Source organism: Zalophus californianus, chromosome 12 (assembly GCF_009762305.2).
Source record: "Zalophus californianus isolate mZalCal1 chromosome 12, mZalCal1.pri.v2, whole genome shotgun sequence".
In the NCBI taxonomy this organism is placed as follows: Eukaryota; Metazoa; Chordata; class Mammalia; order Carnivora; family Otariidae; genus Zalophus; species Zalophus californianus.
Genome location: NC_045606.1, coordinates 18147662 through 18171004, shown reverse-complemented (window position 1 = coordinate 18171004; position 23343 = coordinate 18147662). Strand labels below are relative to the sequence as shown.

At 44.6% G+C, this 23343-nt stretch overlaps 2 long non-coding RNA genes across 3 annotated transcripts in view; one reads left to right on the top strand and one right to left on the bottom strand.

The window, feature by feature from the left end:
* Positions 1 to 23343, top strand: part of LOC113912046 — a 210913-nt gene that overhangs the window by 18410 nt on the left and 169160 nt on the right. Inside the window, exons 3-5 of one of the 2 annotated variants that reach the window (XR_003516676.2) lie at positions 3964 to 4044; positions 7802 to 7910; positions 8071 to 8537. This is a non-coding gene — a long non-coding RNA (uncharacterized LOC113912046). Of the gene's footprint in view, positions 1 to 3963; positions 4045 to 5915; positions 6048 to 7801; positions 7911 to 8070; positions 8538 to 23343 lie in introns of those variants that run through there. The other variant, XR_003516677.2, reaches the window with a different exon arrangement.
* Positions 4455 to 7354, bottom strand: LOC113912047. The gene is made up of 3 exons (XR_003516678.1): positions 7225 to 7354; positions 5846 to 5937; positions 4455 to 4795 (listed from the first exon to the last, which is right to left on the bottom strand). It is a non-coding gene; the product is annotated as an uncharacterized LOC113912047 (long non-coding RNA).

Here is a 23343-nt window from a genome sequence, read left to right as displayed (position 1 = left end):
TGGAGGTCACTGATGCAGATCTCCATTCATTTCAGGGATGTGTTAGCTCCTTGATGACTTACTACCTGTCAACCTGGTCATTCTTTTACGAGTCTAGAGCCCCTCAAAGGGTGACTAGACCTCTTGGTAGCTGATGGATGTCGTTTTAATCAGGATCCCCCCTTTTTTTTTGGTCCTTTAAGAATGTCCATTTCCTGGTTTGTCGCCTTACCCAATTATGTGCGAGTGCTGTCATAACACTCACAGGTTCCTGTGCTTGAATACTTGCCAGGTCCTAAAATAAATGCATACTGCTGTTTTGGCTGGTGAAATGTATTGCATAAGCGGAGCTTTCGATTTGGCAGATCTGAACAAGGGACTTAAAGTTTTCCTTTCTTGTTCTTAATTTGGTGTCTAATTTGGGGGTAAAATGAAATTATATCGGGATAGGAAGAAAGCTCTCCAAAGAGCTTTCTTTCTCCAAAGCCCTCCTTATCATTAGTGCATATTTTATACATGCCCCAACTCCAAGACACACCTCCTCAGGAGCCCTTTTGAGGACAGAGAACATTCCTAATCACTAGATTGGCTCTCTTCCCTTTGAGTTATCCCCGTGTCCTCCACAAACATGTAAAAAATTCTGGAGGAGTGGCACTCCTGTGCACTCTTTGCAAATTTTCTTTGGTCCCCCTCCAATGTCCACAGATCCAGTTGGCCCCAACTTCTTTCTAGTGGACAGTGGGCAAGGAAGTAGGACGTCATCTAAAGACTTCATACCACTGACTTCTAGTATTGCGGGAGAAATAACCTTCTGCCTGCTCCCATAGTACCTCTTGGGCCTGCAAGAGCGAAGCCTGGAATTCTACAATTAGAATTTCTTTCCTTTGGCTAAATTTTGAATGTTCCTAAAAGAACACTGTATTAGAGGACTGACATTATAAGATGTCCTGAGTCATCTCTGTCTTTGATGTGAATGGGGAGCAGCTTGGGTCAGTGGAGGCTCTGAGGACAGCTGGAGGATGGGAGGAGGAAGAGAGGCTGTAATTAGGTAAGCTCAGGACACAAAGAGAGCTTCCACTTTGATAGGAGCCGTCCAGGGCCTACTTAGAGGTGGCAAGTAACATTTTGACATTAAATTCCCTCTCTCTCTTGCCAGCAGAGGTGCTCCCTGCCTTTAACTTTCAAATTAGAAATGTCTATTTATGGTAGCAATGGAAAATCAGGTACATTAGCAAAGTCAGCAGAGGTTGGAAAACCCCTAGAAAAAAATACCAGGAAAGTGTCACCCAAAACCCAATTTATTTTTTAAAAAGTTAAACGCTAAAAAAAAAAAAAAAAGTGAGAGCCAAGAAAAAAGGCTCCTCAAAAGACAGAAACATGCACTATGATATTTTCTGCCCTCTCTTTTTTTGCGCTGTGATATTAGGCCACCCTTTATGAAGGCCATCGTTTCTGAAAATCAATAACTTTAACTAATTGTTGGGATGTCTCCTGAGGCAATGGGAGATAACATGGTAAGTAAACACTAGGCAGTTGCTGAATCAGAGGAAGGGATCGTTCCAGAATGCAATTAAGCCCAGCACGGGTGCCCCCTTTTAATCAGATCCCTCACTCTCTGTGGGGCTCACCCTTTGGCCTAGACTTTATTGAGCTGCTGGATTAAAGGCATGAGAGCTGAGTCTCATTTTGTTCCATGTTTAATCTTAGAGCAGCCGTTTATTCCTTTTACCAATTTTCAGGATGAGTCCTAGGAAGTGTTAAGAATCGGGTGTGAATCGTGATTACTAATGTTATATGGTTCTTTTGCAGTTTGCAAAGCACATGTATATGCATTGTTGCATTTAGTCCTTCCCACCAGTCCACATCATCATTATAGTATTGTCACAGTTTTGTGCCTGGGGAAACCGAAGCTTGAAGAGATTCTGTGACTGGTCTAAAATCAGAGAGAAAGGGATGGTTCTAAACTCAGGTTTTCTCCCCCAAGGCCTGTTGTTCCACCGTTCACAGTGATTCTGAGGAGATGCCAACTGTCCATCACACTCCTCACTCCTAATTTTATTAATAATGATAGTGGCAATAGTGACTGACACCTGGGATGGTCATATGAAGCCAGGTACATCTCATTTCATCCTCATTCCAATCTATGCTATAGATTTTATAAGTTATTTTACAGTTGAGTAAACTGAGGCTCGGAGAGGTTAGGTATGTTATCCCAGGTGCATAGCTAGAAAGTGATAGAGACGGGATTCAAATCAAGGCCTGTTTATTCCCCAGCTCTTAACCACGCACGTTACTATGACCCTGCTGTATCCTTTGGCTGCTCTTTCAAGGTTTCTGCCTCCTTCCAAATGTCTGATTCAACAGAGCAGAAGCACACAGAGTGCTTGCAAGGTCAGAGAACAGACTACAGGCTATAGGAGGACATGGAATGGCCATGGGTCTTCTAGGACTTATTCCAGTGGGAGACATAACTGACCTGTGAAGCAAAGTTGTAATAACAGATGCTTTAGTTGGGGGGGGGGGGAAGGCATGGAGCTTGTTGGGGGTACAAGGAAAATGGGACTGACCAACCCACACTGAGGCATTAAGTTCCTCCCTAAGGGACTCACTATGGATCCTCTAGCCTGAATCATTCACTTTTTAATAGCAGGAGGGGTGCTTAACCCCCAGGCGTCCTTTACTAATAACGCCCTACGGCAAGGCAGAAGGGCAGTGTCATCAGCTGGGTGTGAAGGTAGCAGCCCGTTCTGAACACTGCGGCACGGACCCAGGACTGTAAGACCCCCTGCTTGGTTACAGATGCCCTGTAACCAAGGCTGAGTAAATCCTAAAAGATAAACTTTGAGGTAAAGGCCATAATACACTTAAGTGCTACTTGGGGTTTGGCTTTGGTTAAAAACAATCAAATGTCCCCAGGCACCTTTTCAAGATGTTTAGCTGAACGATCCTGGCAGACAGGTGTGGGAAGTTGGTGAGAGAAGGTCTGGGAACAAGACAATTTGTCCAACCCCATGAAAAGCAACCCTTTGGAGATTTGGAGGAGGTGGGAGAATCCACGTGTCTTCCGTTTTCCACCATTCCCTGGGGAAGCAGTAGAGCAATTTTTCTCTCTGCCGAGGCTCATGGTTCTCAGCCCTGGCTGCACATTAGCATCACCGGGGGGACTTTTTCGATCTACCCGTGCCTGGGACCTACCACCCCAAAATCTCTGGGGGTGTGGCCTAGGTACTGTAATTTTTATAAGCTCCCCAGAGGATATTACTGCTCTAGAATTCCACAATCAGAAACAAAAGAACTGACACAAGCGTCCAATTAAAACTTTCTACCATTCTGGTGCGTTCGGAAGGGAAACAGTCATCATAGGTTACTTTTAAAAAGAGGGGAAGAGAGGCAGAGAGCAGAGAAGCAATTCATCAGGAGAGATGGCTGGTGAGGGCAGGCGTGAGGTAGGAGGAGCCTCCTTTTCTTTTTGCTCTCACACATCCTTTTTTTCTGGTAGTATATTACAATATCCGTAGTCCCGACGGTTTAGCTTTCTGTGTTCCCAGGCAGGAGGTCTCTACTCCTTCCCTGGCATGACCTTTCCAATGAGAACTATACCACTGTTTTAATGTGTAAGGAAAACCCACATCTTTCTTTTCTAAACCTCAGCTTTTTCAAGCCCAAGCAGCGGGTCATGAGACACCTGTATCTGTTTAGGAGCCAGGGACCAGGTTTAGTGCATTCTGGACAGAGCGGAACACGTGCACATGCAGTGAAAATGCATTCAGACCTACCCTGGTCTCAGGTTTCCATGCAGCTGTAAACCCAGCATGTCTGCCACTGAATCTACACAGCTAATTCTTTTATTAGAGCACAGAGCTAAATCTCCCAGGGGGCCTGGCCTGGAGTTGCTGCCTGAATTGCTGCCTGCTTAAAGGTGAACTCGTGTTTCTTGATTTAACTGGGTCAGTTCTGTTGTTTATTTCTGCCATTCGATTTCAGGGCCGAGCTGGCTTCTGCATGAGGGCAATTGACAGAGAGTGCGGGCTCTAAGTGACTGGGGCAGGTGCTCAGTAACCCACTGTGAGTATTATTTAATTTTGTTCCTCCCCCAGCCTCACGGTGTATGTATGAGTTGTTATGTGACCGAGTTCTATTTTTAACTGCCAACATGCTCTGTTCCACTGGAATCATGTTCTTTAGACACTGCATTATGCAAGCTGGCTCCAGAGTTTGCCAGGAGTGCTCAACTAAACTGTGACAATTCCCAGCCCTAGTCACTGAAACCCCCACAGTGACGCAAACAGCAGGCTTTCTTGCTGCAGAATAGAGTTGCAGTTGTGTCCGGCGCTACCTGATGAGAAAGCCACGTCTGGCCACTTTGATCAGCTTCTCTCATCTTGTCTCCTGCCTAATCCCAGAATAACTCCTGTGGGTCTTGCGGGGAGGGCATTCATAAGGCTGCTGGTGAAGAAGATGAAACTTGAAACAAATTGTAATGAGGCGCAAGCAATGTAATGCTCATTGTAACGTAGCTCGGGGTGCAAGCAGGAGAGGAGGTTTAGGTGGAAACCATGGTTTAGGTGGAGGGCATCCCATGGAGAAGCCACTCTCATGGAGGTGTTCCTGTTGAGTCCTTCATTATCCTAAAGGGAGTATGTTAGATAAGTCCATTGGTGGGCTCCCAGGTTGTTTTCTCAGGGTAATCAGAGAGAAGTGGCTTTTGAGAATTTTGCAGAGCCTGGGGTTTTCCCTCTGACTTCTTCTGGAGGACCGGAGGACCGACATCTGGCTTATCCAAGATGACCTAGAGAAGGGGCAGAGCCAGCAGTCTCTGCAGGGAGAATGTTAGTATCAGTCAGGATTCTTTGGTGGCAAGCAAGAGAAACCAGCTCTTTAGTAAGAATTAACCTCCTTCAAGAAAAAAAGGACTTTAGAGAATAAGTTCCATGAGAGCAGGGCCACCTTGTGCACAGCTGCCTCCCCGGCAGAACATACCTTGAACCTAGTGGGTGCTCAGTAAATGTTTGTGGCCTGAAAGAAGATATGGGGTAGACCAAAGAATTGTTAGGGAAGACTGAGAACCAGTTTCAGGAAAGGAGAAGAATGAAGCATCTCTGGAGGGGTTTAGGTAGCAGGACTGAGGTCCCTGACAGTTTCCTCGGGACATTGCTGCTGAAATGAATGATCTCCGGCTACTCTTATATTTTTGAGTGTATATACCCATGCATCAAAATCGAGAGGGAGAGTGTATTAGAGTTTTCCAGAGAAAAACAGGACAAATAGAATATACACAGAAAGGGGAGAGGGATGGGGAAATTGTGATAAGGCATTGGCTCACACAATTATGGAGGCTAGCAAGTGCAATCTGCAGGGTGGGTTGGAGTTGGAGACCCAGGAAGAGCTGATGTTTCGCTTCAAGGGCCATCAGGCAGAAAGAACTGTCGTTGTAGATGAAGCCCAAAGGCACTCTGCTGGTTAATTCTCCCCTACTCAGGGGAGGGTTGGTCTTTTAGGTTGGATGGTTGGCACCATCCACCTATGATTAAAATGTTAATCCTATCCAAAAACACCTTTGCAGAAACTCCCAGAATAATGTTTGACCAAATGGCTGGGCATCCCATAGCCCAGGAGATGCATTAAATTAACCATCACAAAGAGGAGGTGGAAGTGAGGGAGAGCACATCTGGCCTAGTTTGATTCATAGGACCATCCCTTTGGCCAGTAGAAGGCAGGTTGTTTTGCTGGGCAATTCCAGAGACTTTGCACAATGGAGCAGAACTTATTTCCCAAAGGGAAGGTGGGGAGCTATTACCAGGAGAAAGGGGGGTGGATACTGGGAAGCCACAAGACAAACAGCTGGCTCTTCTTTAAGGAGTCTTACTTCATCACTTGCTTCTGTGTGGGTTAACAGCAAAACACATCTCTCTGCTTTGCCTCTTTCAGCTCCTCTTCTCTGTGTGAAAGGGAGAGCAGCTGGGATGGGGAAAGAAATAATTTCTGACCCTTTGCTCCTTTACCTCCAGTCATGAGAAGATTCAACTATTTGAGGGTAGACAATCAGCTCCAGACCCCTGCTCTTAAAGGTTTGTTCTAATGCTTCAGTGTTCAAACGCTGGGTCACTGAAAAGGCTCCCCACACTGTAAAGGGTGCTCACAAGACAGCCCTCCCCAGAAGAGTTTGAATCTATTGTATTCTGGGTATTTTCCTTCTTTTCCATTTTTTTCCTAATACAGGTGTCATGTAGCTGTGGCTGCTGCTAACCCATGCAGTACCTTTGTGGAATTAAAAAGGCACCCGTTCCTCGATGCTTTATATCCACTGGTCAGAAATTGTCAAAATGGACTGATTTTGTTATAACATGATGCTGCTATATACCAGAATATTGTCATAATAAGTCTAACATGCATACAATGTCAATGATGCCTCCCTAGGTATGGCACTCTTGTGCAGTGTACATGTCCACCCATACATGGCAGGCCTGAATAATCAAGGGAGAGGTAGACCACCAGAGGCCAGGGAAGCACAATTTGTTCAGTGCTCTTGTGAAAGCTGTGTGTTTGTGTGTGTGTGTGCATACGGGGGTGGGATATTCCTTTTCCTTGGGTTTCGACCAATAACTGAGCTGCTGATCAGATACAAGATAGAATTATGAGTCTAAGACTCCTCTAGCATGGCAAGGACACCATACTCCCCCCAAAAACTGCCTGCAAGGAATTAGGACCTTCTGCTCTCCTCCCAGGAGGGTTCCTGGGAGACATACATAGCTCAGACCAGACCAGCAGGGAGAGTCAATGGACAGCTATTGCCACTCAAGGGCACATCCTCTGTGATAACCTTTTCAGAGGTTTGTAAACCTGACTTCTGATTAGCATGAATGGACTGACTCATTGCAAATTCCATGGATTCATGGTGGGGTAGACAAGATCAATAGTCCAAAATGAAAACACGTAAGATAAAAATGAAAGAAATTCTAATGTGGTTCTACCCTCTATATCTTAAAGGATATTATACATATACCTGAGATAGGCATAGCCCACTTTATGGAGCACTGATCTAGAACATGTTACCCCCCCCCCCCTTACAGCACCTGTGCTGACAACGCTGATTTAAAACAGTGCCTGTGAGCCTGAAGTCATAATTATACTTACAACACAGTGGTCTCTAGGGTGGGGGTTGGTAAGCTTTGGCCCTCAGGCCATATTCAGGCCTGCTGCCCATTTTTATAAATAAAGTTTTATTGGGACACAGCCACAACTCACTTGTTTATGTATTGTCCATGGCTGCTTTCATAATCCAATGGCAGACCTGAGTAACTGCCACAGAGAGCATTCTGTCTGCAAAGTCTAAAATACTTATCCGACCTTTTACGAATATGAAATCCAACCCAGGCTCTGGGAGGTCAGTCTTGATTCTTTCCTGTTGGAAATGAAAGGTAAAACTGGTTTGCCATCCCTGCTCTGGATTTAGGCTAGTGTTTGGAGAATAGTTCACTGTGCTAGGGAGGCCAAGTTAGGACTTGCTTTCTTTCCTGGGTATCTAATCTTTGCTAGCTTCGTTAGAAATCTAATCCATCGGCCACAAGGGCGCAGAGAAGCAAGTGTGGATGAAACGGGTCACCTAAAGCCCACGTCCTGCACGGTATGGTCAGCAGCGTCCACTCCCCCGTCAGTGCCTCTGGGACTTGCCTCCAGGTGGATGTGTGCGCTTCTGCGCACCCTTAACACCAACAGCCCCACTAGAGGGCTGCAAAGGCGGTGCACATCACCAAAGGGGCATGGGAATCTGGGTCGAAATGTTTGAATTTCTCAAGAGGATTTTTTTTTTTTTAAATTTCAGGTTTGAAGTGGCAGATGGAGCAGGAACTAAAATGGCTTGTTTCTGCTGGTCCCGGCAATTCCCGACTCTAACGACACTCCCTTATCCTTCCTCTTTGGCTTCGGCCCTTGTAAGTAGGAAGGGAAGAAAAGGAGTCCGAGCTGCGAAAGGAGGGGAAGAGAAAGGCGGGCAGAATGAGGGGGGAATTATGTTCTGAAATTCTGCAAGTGTTTAAATACACCGAGGTGGTTGAATTCGAAGCTTAATCAAGTGCCCCCCTCTCCCATCAGGTTCAGGCCAACTGTCACAAACGGTGAGCCAGCAGCCCGAGCCCTTCCTGGACGGCTGAGCGCGGGGTCAGGGAAGAGCCGGCAGTTGGACCCCCGCCCTCGGCTCGCCCGGGCCCGCCCCCCTCGCGCCAGCGTCGAGTGTGCCCCCCACCCCCAGCTGCGCGCAGGGCCGGCAGGGGGAGAGGAAAACGGCCGCCACCGGCTCCGGGCCACGAGGACGCGGTCTGGTCCCGTCGAGCGGGCTGCAGCAGGAAGGAGGCAGGCGGCGGCCCTCTCTCGCGGCCCTGTGGCTCCGCTCGCGGGCCTGCTCAGAAGGCCCGGCGCGTGGCGGGCACCCCGAGGCGCCGCCGGCGGCAGCGGCAAGGCGTCCCCCCAGCTTCGCGGGGAAGACGTGAGGAGAGCCGGAGCAGGCCGAGGGAACCCCGGGGGCGCTGCGCTTCCCCAGGGCGCCGCCGGCGTGCGCGCACGTGAGTACCGCGGTCGCGGGCTGGGGGGGACGCCCGGCTCCGGCGAGTTCAAGGCTGCCCACCCGCGCTTTTCTTCGTCTGTCTTCGTTTTTGTTTATCTCTGCACCCCTTTGGTGGGAACTGGTGCTTTCCCGTTCCAGAAGGTTCTGTGGAGCTGTTAATCATGGGGCTTTGGCTTTCTAGCCACAGAGATGGTCCCTGTTGGGAGAGAGAGCTCTTAGATGCCCTGCGTGTGTGTCAAAAAGGCAAAATCCTCATGGCTCTGTGCTGGTGACTATGCGTCAGGGTTGTTGATGCGGCCGGTAACCTCGTGAGACAAGGTGCTGTCTGCCCCGGACAAAGAGCAGGCTTGCTTGCTATAAAAACAGTGGATCCCCCCAAGCTCCGTGTACTTGCGCTGAGGTGCGCACACGCTGTGTGTGGGGTATCCTTCTGGGTTACGCTGTCTGGCTGCTCCCACGAGACTCGGGGTGAGGAGGACCCAGTGAAAGACGTCTGATGTTCCTGCCGGGTGCTGTGCTGTAGGGAGTAAAAATCTCTCGTCTCTGACCCATCCCTTCTCTTTGGCAGCTTGCAAGAAACAGCCATGGGCCAACTTACTAGCTTGAAAGTAGGGTAAAATGTAAATACAAACAGGGTGGACATTTGGTTTCCATAAATGGACCCAAACAGGGCTTCTGTAAAGCCCTTTTTAGGGATTGATGTGAATCTCAGAAAATAGTGTGCATTTCCCCCAAGTTTGCCAATTGTGTAGACAGTGATCTGGCAGCTATAAATGTAGGGGTTTGATTCATACTTTATAAATGTGGTTGCTGCACCAGTTACCCAGAACCCTTCCCTTTGGGGCTTTGGCCTGGTGTCAATTATAAATGTTAACCTGGATTCAAATACTAATCTGCTGTGCGCTCTCCCTCTCCCAATTTAGCTCTCATCTCCACCTGCTGGTGATGAAAACCACTCCCCTTCTCACTTTTTCCTGTCAGCTGGAGAAGTGTGTTTGGGTGCAAGTGAATTTCTCTCCCTCAGTTCTGAGAGCAAGCTGACCAAAGCATAAAAGTGGATGCCACAGTAGAGCTAACATTTTTGTAGCCTGGGGCCTGGATAGCCTAGGGTATATGTCCCCAGGCACTGAAACTGCTGTGGCATTGAACTTGTGTCTGAATGGCTCAGTACCTGCCTCTGCCAGGACACTTGCTATGCACCCCTTAGAGCCGTGTACCCAAGGCAGGTGAACTCTGTAAGCCCATTGGATGCATTGCCTGGGTAGTGCCACTAGATGGGTCTCTAACTATTTAATTTCCAGCAGTATGGGTTTGGGGTGATGGTTTTTACTTCAGAACTTGGGTCCTAGGCTTTCTCTAATTGAGATTTCAGTACTGTGTGGGAAAACTCCGGGGGTTCATTTGAGATGTCCTGACTCACATTTGTATGTAGAGACAACTATAAAAATCTAGATTTTGTTGGTGAGGGTGTCTTTTAGTAAATTGTTCACCCAGGAGTGGAGTGAGTCCTGTTGCACTTCACTTGCTCAGGAGAGTGTCTTTTTGTACTTTGGCCAAGAGTACCACATGTCCTAATGCTGGGTCTCGTTTGGGGCCACCAGGAAAAGTCCAAGAGAATCACAGAAGTCTCATGCTTCTCCCCTACCACCTCCCCACCCCCTTCCAATCACTGAATCAACACCAGCAACCACTCACCTTGAGATTCATTGTTAGAGAAAATGAAAACCTCACCTTGCTTCCTGGGTTCTGCTGCTCACAGCTGAATGAAATGCCTTACTGATGAATGAAAAAATTAAGGGAAAGCTCTAAGTGAAGGGAATCAGGAGAAACTTCTGTCCTGGCTTGAGGTCCAGACCCGTTGTCCTATTCTGTGCCCCTGAGCCAGTCACTCTACCCCCAAGGCTCAATGTCAAGGCAGGACGACTGTGCTCTGAATCCTCCTACCCCACCCCACATTGTGATGTCCTCTTTGTATGTTCTGCCTTGGATTCTAGGCCCTGGGTATAATAAGGACACGAGATTTTTCACCATCCTTCACGGAGGTTACAGGCTGGGGGAATGAGAATTACCTCTCTGGTAGGATGGCCACATTTCCAGAAAGAGCTCATTAGCTTATTTCATGGACGCTAGAGCTCAGGGTCTGATGACAACTCACCACTCCCTTTGCAGCGAGGCCAATGGAAATTCACAGAGGCTTAAACCTACTGTTTCATTTCAAAGGACATCTTCTCCCCAGGCAAACATGGGCGAAAGGAGTCCTCCCTGATAACAATGAGGGATTCAGGCCAGATATTTTATTTTTTCCTGCAGATTGTTTTTTTTATTATGTTAATCACCATACATTACATCATTAGTTTCTGATGTAGTGTTCCATGATTCATTGTTTGTGTATAACACCCATTGCTCATTTCAGTACATGCCCTCTTTAACACCCATCACCAGGCTAACCCATACTCCCACCCCACCCCGGAACCCTCAGTTTGTTTCTGAGTCCATAGTCTCTCAAAGTTCATCTCCCCCTCCGATTTCCCCCCTTCATTTTTCCCTTCCTACTATCTTCTTCTTCTTCTTTTTTTTTTTTTAACATATAATGTATTATTTGTTTCAGAGGTACAGGTCTGTGATTCAACAGTCTTACACAATTCACAGTGTTCACTATAACACATACCCTACCCAATGTCTATCACCCAGCCACCCCATCCCTCCTACCCCCACCACTCCAGCAACCCTCAGTTTGTTTCCTGAGATTAAGAATTCCTCATATCAGTGAGATTATATGATACATCTCTTTCTCTGATTGACTTATTTAGCTCAGCATGATACCCTCCAGTTCCATCCCCGTCATTGCAAATGGCAAGATTTCATTCCTTTTGATGGCTGCATAATATTCCCTTGTATATATATACAACATCATCTTTATCCATTCATCTGTCGATGGACATCTTGGCTCTTTCTATAGTTTGGCTATTGTGGACATTGCTGCTATAAACATCGGGGTGCACGTACCCCTTCGGATCCCTACATTTGTATCTTTGGGGTAAATACCCAGTAGTGCAATTGCTGGATCGTATGGTAGCTCTATTTTCAACTGTTTGAGGAACCTCCATACTGTTTTCCAGAGTGGTTGCACCAGCTTGCATTCCCACCAACAGTGTAGGAGGGTTCCCCTTTCTCCGCATCCCCGCCAACATCTGTCGTTTCCTGACTTGCTAATTTTAGCCATTCTGACTGGTGTGAAGTGGTATCTTATTGAGGTTTTGATTTGGATTTCCCTGATGCCGAACGATGTTGAACACTTTTTCATGAGTCTGTTGGCCATTTGGATGTCTTCTTTGGAAAAATGTCTGTTCATGTCTTCTGCCCATTTCTTGATTGGATCATTTGTTCTTTGGGTGTTGAGTTTGAGAAGTTCTTTATAGATTTTGGATAGTAGCCCTTTATCTGATATGTCATTTGCAAATATCTTTTCCCATTCTGTCGGGTGTCTTTTGGTTTTGTTGACTGTTTCTTTTGCTGTGCAGAAGGTTTTTATCTTTATGGAGTCCCAATAGTTCATTTTTGCCCTTGCTTCCCTTGCCTTTGGCGATGTTTCTAGGGAGAAGTTTGCTGCGGCTGAGGTCGAAGAGGTTGCTGCCTGTGTTTGCCTTTAGGATTTTGATGGACTCCTGTCTCACACTGAGGTCTTTCAACCATTTTGAGTCTATTTTTGTGTGTGGTGTAAGGAAATGGTCCAGTTTCATTCTTCTGCATGTGGCTGTCCAGTTTTCCCAACACCATTTGTTGAAGAGACTTTTTTCCATTGGACATTGTTTCCTGCTTTGTCAAAGACTTGTTGACTATAGAGTTGAGGGTCCATTCTGGGCTCTCTGTTCTGTTCCATTGATCTATGTGTCTGTTTTTGTGCCAGTATCATACTGTCTTGATGATGACAGCTTTGTAATAGAGCTTGAAGTCGGAATTGTGATGCCACCAGCTTTACTTTGCTTTTTCAACATTCCTCTGACTGTTCAGGGTCTTTTCTGGTTCTATACAAATTTTAGGATTATTTGTTCCATTTCTTTGAAAAAAGTGGATGGTTTTTTGATAGGGATTGCATTAAATGTGTAGATTGCTCTAGGTAGCATTGACATCTTCATAATATTTGTTCTTCCAATCCTTGAGCATGGAACATTTTTCCATTTCTTTGTGTCTTCCTCAATTTCTTTCATGAGTATTTTATAGTTTTCTGAGGACAGATTCTTTGCCCCTTTGGTTAGATTTATTCCTAGGTATATTATGGTTTTGGGTACAATTGTAAAAGGGATCAACTCTTTAATTTCTCTTTCTTCTGTCTTCTTGTTGGTGTATAGGAATGCCACTGATTTCTGTGCATTGATTTTATATCCTGCCATTTGACTGAATTCCTGTATGAGTTCTAGCAGTTTTGGGATGGAGTCTTTTGGGTTTTCCACATAAAGTGTCATATCATCTGCAAATAGTGAGAGTTTGACTACTTCTTTGCCGATTCGGATGACTTTTATTTCTTTTTGTTGTCTGATTGCTGTGCTTAGGACTTTTAATACTATGTTGAATAGCAGTGGTGAGAGTGGACATCCTTGCCATGTTCCTGACCTTAGGGGGAAGCTCTCAGTTTTTCCGCATTGAGAATGATATTCGCTGTGGGCTTTTCATAGATGGCTTTTATGATATTGAGGTATGTGCCCTCTATCCCTATACTCTGAAGGGTTTTGATCAAGAAAGGATGCTGTACTTTGTCAAATGCTTTTTCTGCATCCATTGAGAGGATCATATGATTCTTGTTCTTTCTTTTGTTAATGTATTGTATCACGTTGATTGATTTGTGGATGTTGAACCAACCTTGCAGCCCAGGGAAAAATCCCACTTGGTCGTGGTGAATAATCCTTTTAATGTACTGTTGGATCCTATTGCATAGTATTTTGGTGAGAATTTTTGCATCCATGTTCATCAGGGATATTGGTCTGTAATTCTCCTTTTTGATGGGGTCTTTGGTTTTGGGATCAAGGTAATGGTGGCCTCATAAAACAAGTTTGGAAGAGTTCCTTCCATTTCTATTTTTTGGAACAGTTTCAGAAGAATAGGTATTAATTCTTCTTTAAATGTTTGGTAGAATTCCCCTGGGAAGCCATCTGGCCCCGGGCTTTTTGTTGGGAGATTTTTGATGACTGCTTCAATTTCCTTAGTGGTTATAGGTCTGCTCAGGTTTTCTATTTTGTCCTGGTTCAGTTTTGGTAGTTGATACATCTCTAGGAATGCATCCATTTCTTCCAGGTTATCTAATTTGCTGGCATAGAGTTGCTCATAATATGTTCTTATAATTGTTTGTATTTCTTTGGTGTTGGTTGTGATCTCTCCTCTTTCATTCATGATTTTATTTATTTGGGTCCTTTCTCTTTTCTTTTTGATAAGTCTGGCCAGGGGTTTATCAATCTTATTCATCTTTCAAAGAACCAGCTCCCAGTTTTGTTGATCTGTTCTGTTCTTTTGGTTTCTATTTCATTGATTTCTGCTCTGATCTTTATTATTTCTCTTCTCCTGCCAGGTTTAGGCTTTATTTGCTGTTCTTTCTCCAGCTCCTTTAGGTGTAGGGTTAGGTTGTGTATTTGAGACCTTTCTTGTTTCTTGGGAAAGACTTGTATTGCTATATACTTTCCTCTTAGGACTGCCTTTGCTGCATCCCAAAGATTTTGAACAGTTGTGTTTTCATTTTCATTGTTTTCCATGAATTTTTTTAATTCTTCTTTAACTTCCTAGTTGACCCATTTATTCTTTAGTAGGAAGCTCTTTAGCCTCCATGTATTTGAGTTCTTTTTGACTTTCCTTTTGTGATTGAGTTCTAGTTTCAAAGCATTGTGCTCTGAAAATATGCAGGGAATGATCCCAGTCTTTTGGTACCGGTTGAGACCTGATTTGTGACCGAGGATGTGATCTAGTCTGGAGAATGTTCCATGGGCACTAGAGAAGAATGTGTATTCTGTTGCTTTGGGATGGAATGTTCTGAATTTATCTGTTAAGTCCATTTGGTCCAGTGTGTCATTTAAAGTCTTTATTTCCTTGTTGATCTTTTGCTTAGACGATCTGTCCATTTCAGTCAGGGGGGTGTTAAAGTCCCCCACTATTACTGTATTGTTGTCAATGTGTTTCTTTGCTTTTTTATTAATTGCCTTATATAATTGGCTGCTCCCATGTTCGGGGAATAGATATTTACAATTGTTAGATCTTCTTGTTGGATAGACCCTTATGTAGGATATAGTGTCCTTCCTCATCTCTTATTACAGTCTTTGTTTTAAAATCTAGTTTGTCTGATATAAGGATTGCCACCCCAGCTTTCTTTTGGTGTCCATTAGCATGGTAAATGGTTTTCCACCCCCTCACTTTCAATGTGGGGGTGTCTTTGGGTCTAAAATGAGTTTCTTGCAGACAGCATATCGATGGGTCTTGTTTTTTTATCCAATCTGATAGCCTGTGTCTTTTGATTGGGGCATTGAGCCCATTTACATTCAGGGTAACTGTTGAAAGATATGAATTTAGTGCCATTGTATTGCCTGTGAGGTGACTGTTACTGTATATTGTCTGTGTTCCTTTTCAGGTCTATGTTGCTTTTAGGCTCTCTCTTTGCTTAGAGGACCCCTTTCAGTATATCTTGTAGGGCTGGTTTTGTGTTTGCAAATTCCTTTAGTTTTTGTTTGTCCTGGAAGATTTTTCTCTCTCCTATTTTCAATGACAGCCTAGCTGGATATAGTATTCTTGGCTGCATATTTTTCTCATTTAGTGTTCTGACTATATCAAGCCAGTCCTTTCTGGCCTGCCAGGTCTCTGTGGATAGGTCTGTTGCCAATCTAATGTTTCTACTATTGTAGGTTACAGACCTCTTGTCCCAAGCTGCTTTCAGGATTTTCTCTTTGTCTCTGAGACTCATAGGTTTTACTATTAAATGTCGGGGTGTTGACCTATTTTTATTGGATTTGAAGGGTTTTCTCTGTGCCTCCTGGATTTTGATGCCTGTTTCCTTCCCCACGTTAAGGAAGTTCTCTGCTATAATTTGCTCCAATATAAGTTCTACTCCTCTCTCTCTCTCTTCTTCTGGGATCCCAGTTTTTCTAATATTGTTTTGTCTTATGGTATCACTTATCTCTCAAATTCTGCCCTCCTGATCCAGTAGTTGTTTATCTTTTTCTCAGCTTATTTTCCATCATTTGGTCTTCTATATCACTAATTCTCTCTTCTGCCTCATTTACCCTAGCAGTTAGAGCCTCCATTTTTGATTGCACCTCATTAACAGCCTTTTTGATTTCGACTTGGTTAGATTTTAGTTCTTTTATTTCTCCAGAAAAGGTTTCTCTAATATCTTCGATGCTTTTTTCAAGCCCAGCTAGTATCTTTAAAATTGTCATTCTGAACTCTAGTTCCGACATCTTACTAATGTCCGTATTGATTAGGTCCCTGGCAGTTGGTACTGCCTCTTGTTCTTTTTTTTGAGGTGATTTTTTTTCTGTCTTGTCATTTTATCCAGAGGAGAATAGATGAATGAGAGAACAAAATGCTAACAGGGTAACAACGACCCCAGAAAAATATACACTAAACAAATCAGAGGAGACCTGAAACCAGGGGAAAAGAAAGGGAAAGAAAGAAAAAAAGAAAAAAAAAGAAAAAGTTAAAAAAAAATATTATCAAATACGATCATGCTGGTGAATAGATCAGTGCCACACACTAGATTTTGGGTGTATTTTGGTTTGTTAGAAGAAAGTGCCTCCCAAAATTTTAAAGAAAGAAAAGCTTATATATGTACAAAAATAAGGGTAAATACAATGAAGGGAGGGAATATGACTGTAAAGATGAAAATTATAAAAGATTTTATAACAGGAATTGATAAAAGTTGGTTGAAAAAAGAAAGAAGAGGAATTAAAATAAAAGGGAGAGAATGTGATCTGGCAGGAGACTAGAACAAAGCCATACACTAGAGATCTAGGGTATATTTTTGTCTGTTAGAAGAAACTGTATCCGAAAATTTTAAAGAGAGAATAACTTATATATATACCAAAAATAAGGTTAACTACTACGAAGGGATAGAATATGACTCTAAAAATGAAAAGTAAAAAAGATTTTTAAAAAAGGGATTGATATGTTGGTTGAAAAAGAGAAAAGGAAAAATTCAAAAAAAAAAAAAGAAAAAGAAAAAAAAGAAAATTAAAAAATTAACTTTGAAAGACTAAAGAATCATGGTAAAAAAACCATGAATTCTATGTGCAGTATTCCCCTAGCTCTGGAGTTCTGCCATTCTTATTGATCAGTACACTTGGTCTTGGCTGGCTGTTCTTGCTGATCTTCTGGGGGAGGGGCCTGTTGCTGTGGTTCCCAGATGTCTTTGCCGGAGGCAGAATTGCCCCACCCTTGCGACCGGGCTAAGTAATCTGCTCAGGTTTGCCCTTGGGAGCTTTTGTTCCCTGAAAGCTTTCCCTACAGCTTTGGAGGATGAGAGTGAAAATGGCAGCCTCCCAATCTCTGCCCCTGAGGAGCTGAGAACTTGGGGCTCCACTCCTCAGTGCGCCCCCAGAGAAAAGCAGTCAGTCACTCCCGTCTCCCTGGTCTCCAGCTGCACTCCATGCTCACCCGGCCTGTGACCGAGCATTTCTATCTCTGTGTAGAGTCTCCAAACCCAGCAGATCCCTGTGGTGCGCTCCCGCGCCGCTCCTCCCGGGGGAGGATGGGGAGTCTCCCCAGATCTGCTGCTTGTTGGATCCCTGCTGGAGGAGCAGTGGCCCGACTGGGCCGGGGATCACAGTTTATGGCAACCCCGAGCTGAGAGCCCACGCCTCGGCTCCGTCTCTGCAGCCGGCTTCCCCGCTCCAATACCTGGGAGCTCTGCCACACTCAGGTACCCCCGGTCTTCCTGTGACCCTGAGGGTCCTGAGACCACAGTGTCCTGCGAGGGTTCCACCTCCCGCTTAGCCACTGGAGCGACATCCCTCAGCGGAGCCGACTTCTAAACGTTCCGATTTTGTGCTCCGCGGCTCTATCACTTGCCAGAAGCGGCCGACGGAGGCCCCCTCCCCCGCTGTCTATCCTCCCGAATATCGCCTCAGATTCACTTCTCCGCACGTCCTACCTTCCAGTAAGTGGTTGCTTTTCTGTTCAGAGAGTTGCTGCTATTCTTTTCTTCGGTCTCCTGTTGAGTTCGTAGGTGTTCAGAATGGTTTGATCCCTATTCAGCTGAATTCCTGGGAGCAGATGAAAGTTAGGTCTCCTACTCCTCCGCCATCTTGCTCCTCTCCCTCCCTGCAGATTGTTTTTGACATTTATTTTAACTCTTGTGAATTCTAACGCCCATATAGAAAAATATATTAACTATAATGTATACTTTAACTTTTTAAAATATAAAATAAGCCTGGGATTGAGCCCTGCATCGGGCTCCCTGCTCAGCCAGGAGTCTGCTTCTCCCTCTCCTTCTGCCCACCCTGCCCCCACTTGTGATTTCTCTCTCTCAAATAAAATCTTAAAAAATTTTCAAACATAAAGAATAAAAGAACACCCACATACCTACTACTAAATCAATAATTATTAACATTTTGGCATATTTGCTCTTTTATCCATATCTATCATCTGTTTTGTGGGTGTGAATTGTATGAAAACAGCAGTTGTGAGGACACTTACTTTTAAATATTTCGACATAACTCTGCTAAGGAGATGGATATTTTACTCTTTAATCACACTGATCTAGAAAATTAATATATTTAATCCATAGTCAGATTTCCCCAGTTGACCCAAAAATGTCTTCTATGGCTAGTTTTTTGAAATCTGGACCCACTCAAAGTTTATACATCACATTTGGTTGTATCCCTTGTCTCTTGTTTTCATGACCCTGACCCTTAAAAAGGCTAGGCTAGTTGTCTCGAAGCCTCTCATTCTGCATTTGTCTGCTGTGTCTTCTTGGTGTTTCGCCTGCTCTCTGGTATTTCCTGTAAACTGGAAGTTAGGGCTAACGGCTTCATTAGGTTAGCCTTGTTGTGGTTTTAACTCTTGTCTGTTGGATTTCTAATGAGATTGAACCCTTTTTCATATACTTGCCATTTGGATTTCTTCTCTGTCGTGCCTATTCAAGTTGCTTGCCTATTTTTCTACTCTTGTCTATTTTTCTTATTGATTTGTAGGAGTTTTATTTTTTATTCTAGATATGTGTGGAAATGTGTTCTCCCACTCTGTGGTTTGCCTTTTTACCTTTGTGAAGATGCTTTGAGTAGAAGTTCTTAAATTTAATGTCTGATTTATCAATGTTTCTGTGACTTGTTATAGGAAACTTTCTTGAGCTGGGGTGAAAGATATTCTTCTAGATGAGATCCAATTATGAAAGGCAACTGAAGGGGATAAAATCCTCCTGGAAGAGTTTCTGTGTATGGTGTGAAGCCCAGTCCGGGTTTCATTTCCTCCCCACAAAACTATTAAAAAGAGTGTCCTTTCCCTAGTGTCCACAGTGCTACCTGCACCATAAGCCAAGGGCCCCTGTGTGTGAGTCTGTTTGGAAGATCTCCATTCTTTCCATTGGTTTATTTTGCTATCATCAGACCAACACATTTTCTTAGTCACCGTAGCTTTGTACTGAGTGTGGACATCCAACTGTGCAAGTTTTCCTCTGTATTACTGCAAGGATGACTTGCCTGAGATTTTGACATTTTGTGTAAGGACTGACTCAAACCTGGAGCTTTCCTTTTGAAATGAGTATCATGGGGTTATAATTCTTTTCCGGGCTACCTTCTTGGAATTGACTTGCCAGCTTCCCAGTTGCTCCTTCCCACGGGCTTTCGCATCCATGGCTTTCGTCTGATTTGGGCCCATGGAAGTCTGATATTTGGAATCCCTATATTTGTTACATTCTGTTTCTTGGAACAGCCTGAAATGTAGCAATTGAATCTGAAATAGCTTATGACTTTTCTAAGAGAAATCACCTGATATTTGGAAATGGGTGACAGAGAGGCTGTTTTGACCCCTCCTTTGGTGACTGCACCCTGGAGAGAGAATGAGCTCTGGAGTCTGATTTTTGGGTTCAGGTTTGGGGTAAACCATTTACTAGCCTATATCACTTACCAGCCATGGGACCCTGGGCAAGTTAGTGAACCTCCCTGGCCTCAGTTTCCTTATCAGTAAAATGGGCTCTTAGTAGCTACATCATGGGTGTTGATGGGGATTAAATAAGATCATATGTGAAAAGGGCCTGGCATTGAATAAGTGCTTGGTAAATGTTAGCCATTATTATTCTTGAGAGGAATTCCTCTTGCCTCCAAGGGCTTTGAGGCTCACCACGGAGAATGAAAAAAACAACATTCCTTTTGCATTTCTGAGATGCAGGAGGCTTTATTCCTTGCAAACTCTACAGGATGTTCCTAATATTGTTACCTGCCCCTCAGCAGTGTGAAGGGAAAACAATTGATTTGTGTCCTTGGCTGAAAATCACTTATACTCAACTCCTTTAGTTCTTTGAACCTAACAATTTTGATATTACGACTGGAGAGAGTCAGAGTCACGCTCAGGGTCCTGTTCTAGATCTAGGCAACAGCAGTTTTAAATCCGCCTTTGCCTACTCACTGGTGGAGAGGGTTTTTTTTTTTTTACCATCCTGTGGACCTCTCTCAGGGCAGGGGTGTGTTCGCATGGCCCCAAAGAGAGTTGGGTTCTTAGGGCTGCTATACATCGCAGGGAGAAACCTATGGTTTGTTAGTTGAGGAACCAAAATGAAAGAGCCCAGTGTATTGGAGCCAGGAGTTGATGCCTCTAACAGACTGGGAAGCGCCCAGAGAGGGGGGTACCTTCAGAGTACACTGGATGGGGTGAGGGCCTGGGGAAGAGTAGAGCGATGTGGTCTTGGGAAAGTTGAGGGCTTGGGGTGGGGGAACCTCAGGAGATAGTTGGTGTCAGACTAGTATGCACCCCCAGGGGCAGCCGGCCAACTTGCCACTGTCTCAAGCCATGCCAGCTGATGATAGTGTAGAGAAGGGGCTTCTACTGTCCTGGCCCCAGGGCCATCCTCTGAAGGGCACCACCACCTCAAAAGCCTTCTAGAGACAGGGAAGTGGGGATATGGGAGGGACAGTCTTAGGTCTAGTACCTGCGTGGAGCTGGACAGGGGACCTGCCACCCTTGTTATATTGAAATGGAAAGATGTCTGTGATGTGCAGTAAAGAGGTTGCAATTACAGTTGCATAACTGTACCTATAGTGTGATCCCATCTAATAATAAATGCATGTCTGTGTAGGTAACTGTCGAAAAGGACCTGGGCAGTTACCTCCATGGGATTAAAAAAATTGTCTTGGGGTAGAATTACTGTTTTTAAGAAATATGTCTATTTTCTGTGTTTATCTGCAGATTTTCTTGGTTAAAGGAGTTTTTGTATTTTGTAATTAGAATAAAAAAGGGAACATTACTGTGATTGTCTCCTTTAAGCTAACTAGCTGGGGGTAGGGGGAGGGGAGTGAATTTGTGAATTACCATTAGAGTCAGCACTTATGATCAATTCCCACTCATATACACAATAAGTATCATATACTAATACACCGGTAACATGTAACCCTCCACATGTTGGTCACTGATCAGTTGCTAAAATGTGTGGTTCCCTCTAGTTTGGGGACAGGACCAAAAGACCCCCTTGGTCCCCCACTCAAAGGTTCTGGCTGAGATTATTTCCATAGCAACATGGGAAAAAAGTCAGAAGAGGTCTGTTTGGTTTGGAGAGAGGCAAGAGGGCATTTTTCTTTCTGGGTTTCGTCAGTGTCTGGCAGTGACATAGCCTTGGTCAGGGTTGGCTCCTGCAAGCTGTCGTGGGGGTCAATGTCAGTGCCTTAAGAAAATGAAGGATTTCTTCTCTTAGGTACCAGAGGAGGGAGGAGTCCGGGGCTGGTATGGTGGCTCCTGAAGGTTGTTAGTACCCAGGGTCCTCCTGTCTCTTCCCTGCCACTCCTGGTGGGTGACTCTTGGCACTGAGCTCACAAGACCATGGGCTGGACCTTCAGCAGTCATGTCCTTGTTTCAGCTGCAACTGGAGGAAAGGTGGAGAAGGCTTGCCCTCCTGTTTGGTGGCACCCAATCTGCACAAGAGGTTCTGAATATAGTTTATTTTTATTCTCTTTATTTATATATTTATATGTTTATGTATTTACTCATATATGTGTGTAATCTATTCCGAATCTGGTGCATTGCCTAAGAGTTCTGTTATTAAAAAAAAAGACAGAGAGAGAAAGGACCCTGGGCAGGCAACAAACAATCTGTCTAAAAGCTCTGCTTTTATTTTTTGCTGTGAAGTTGGTAATTTATACGTGCTTCAAAGATTTCAGAATCAGACTGGATTTTTGGAAAATTGGAAAACCAAAGGTGCCGTAAAGACTTCCATGGGGAGATCTGCTTACCGAGATGGTTCTTTTGCTGCAGTTGGTCGGCCAGGCTCTTCTCCAGTTCACCCAGAGGGTTCAGCATAGCAGATCCGCAGCTCAGAGGCAGTGCACTGTCTCAACACAGCTGACCCCTGGAACCCCGTATTTTCCTCTGTCCCTGTATGGCTGGGCGCCCTGGGGTTCTTTTGATAGTCACTAAAGTCACAGACATGCTTGGCATTAGATTTTTCGGAGGCAACCCTGTACCTTTCTGAGGATGAGGTGGTCCATGAGCAGTGAGACCCAGAGACCCCCAGTGGCCAGAGATGGGCTTTTTGTAAGACAAATGCTTAGAGTAAAAGTATCATGGAATTTCCTTTTTAAACATATACTCTTTCAAGTTTGAAATAAAATTTATGCTAATATGTTAGCTGGGCCTGAAACAAGGATGGTCTCTTTCAAAACCTAAGTGGGTCAGCCTTTCACTAGAAGGGACCTGCTGACTAGAATTAGTTAAGATGGGGGCAGTTCACAGAAGAGAACCCACAGCTGTCTCAAACACTGGCCCTGTTCTCAGAGAACAAAGGGGAAGTTGCCTCTGGGAGGAATTCCTGGAGAGAAGCAGTATTCAGCAATAAGATGGTTTTCCAGGAGGCTGATTTTTATGTCAGGAGAAAGGTTGCTTCTGCATATTTCATAAAAGGAAATGGAGCCCTCTGACTCCCTACCCCCATCCCCTGCAGTCTAAACTTTAGACAAGTGCAGATCCCACCAGGGCTATGGTCTCTCTGGGATCTAAGAGGCTTGTGGAGCATACTAGCTTTGCTTAGTCTCTAACTCTGGAAACCTGTTTTGAAATGGGAAATTTTCCCAGGCCCACCTGCCCTGACTCAGCCCAGAAATGCATCCTGGAGCCCTGCTGCAGGTTGCCGCCCTTCCCTTGGCTCTCTGCTACCCTCTGATGGAATGGTACTGCCAGCACCACTAGAATTTATCACTGAAGCTTTCTAGGGCTCTCGGCCAATCTATTTATTTAGTTAGTTAGTTAGGTTAGTTATGTTATGTTAGTCATCATACAGTACATCATTAGTTTTTGTTGTAGTGTTCCATGATTCATTGTGTATAACACCCAGTGCTCCATGCAATACGTGCCGTCCTTAATACCCATCACCAGGCTAACCCATCCCCCTACCCCCCCTCTAAAACCCTCAGTTTCCCAGAGTCAGTAGTCTCTCATGGTTCGTCTCCCCCTCCGATTCCCCCCCTTCATTTTTCCCTTCCTTCTCCTAATGTCCTCCATGCTGTTCCTTATGTTCCACAAATAAGTGAAACCATATGATAATTGACTTTCTCTGCTTGACTTATTTCACTTAGCATAATCTCCTCCAGTTCCATCCATGTTGATGCAAAAGTTGGGTATTCATCCTTTCT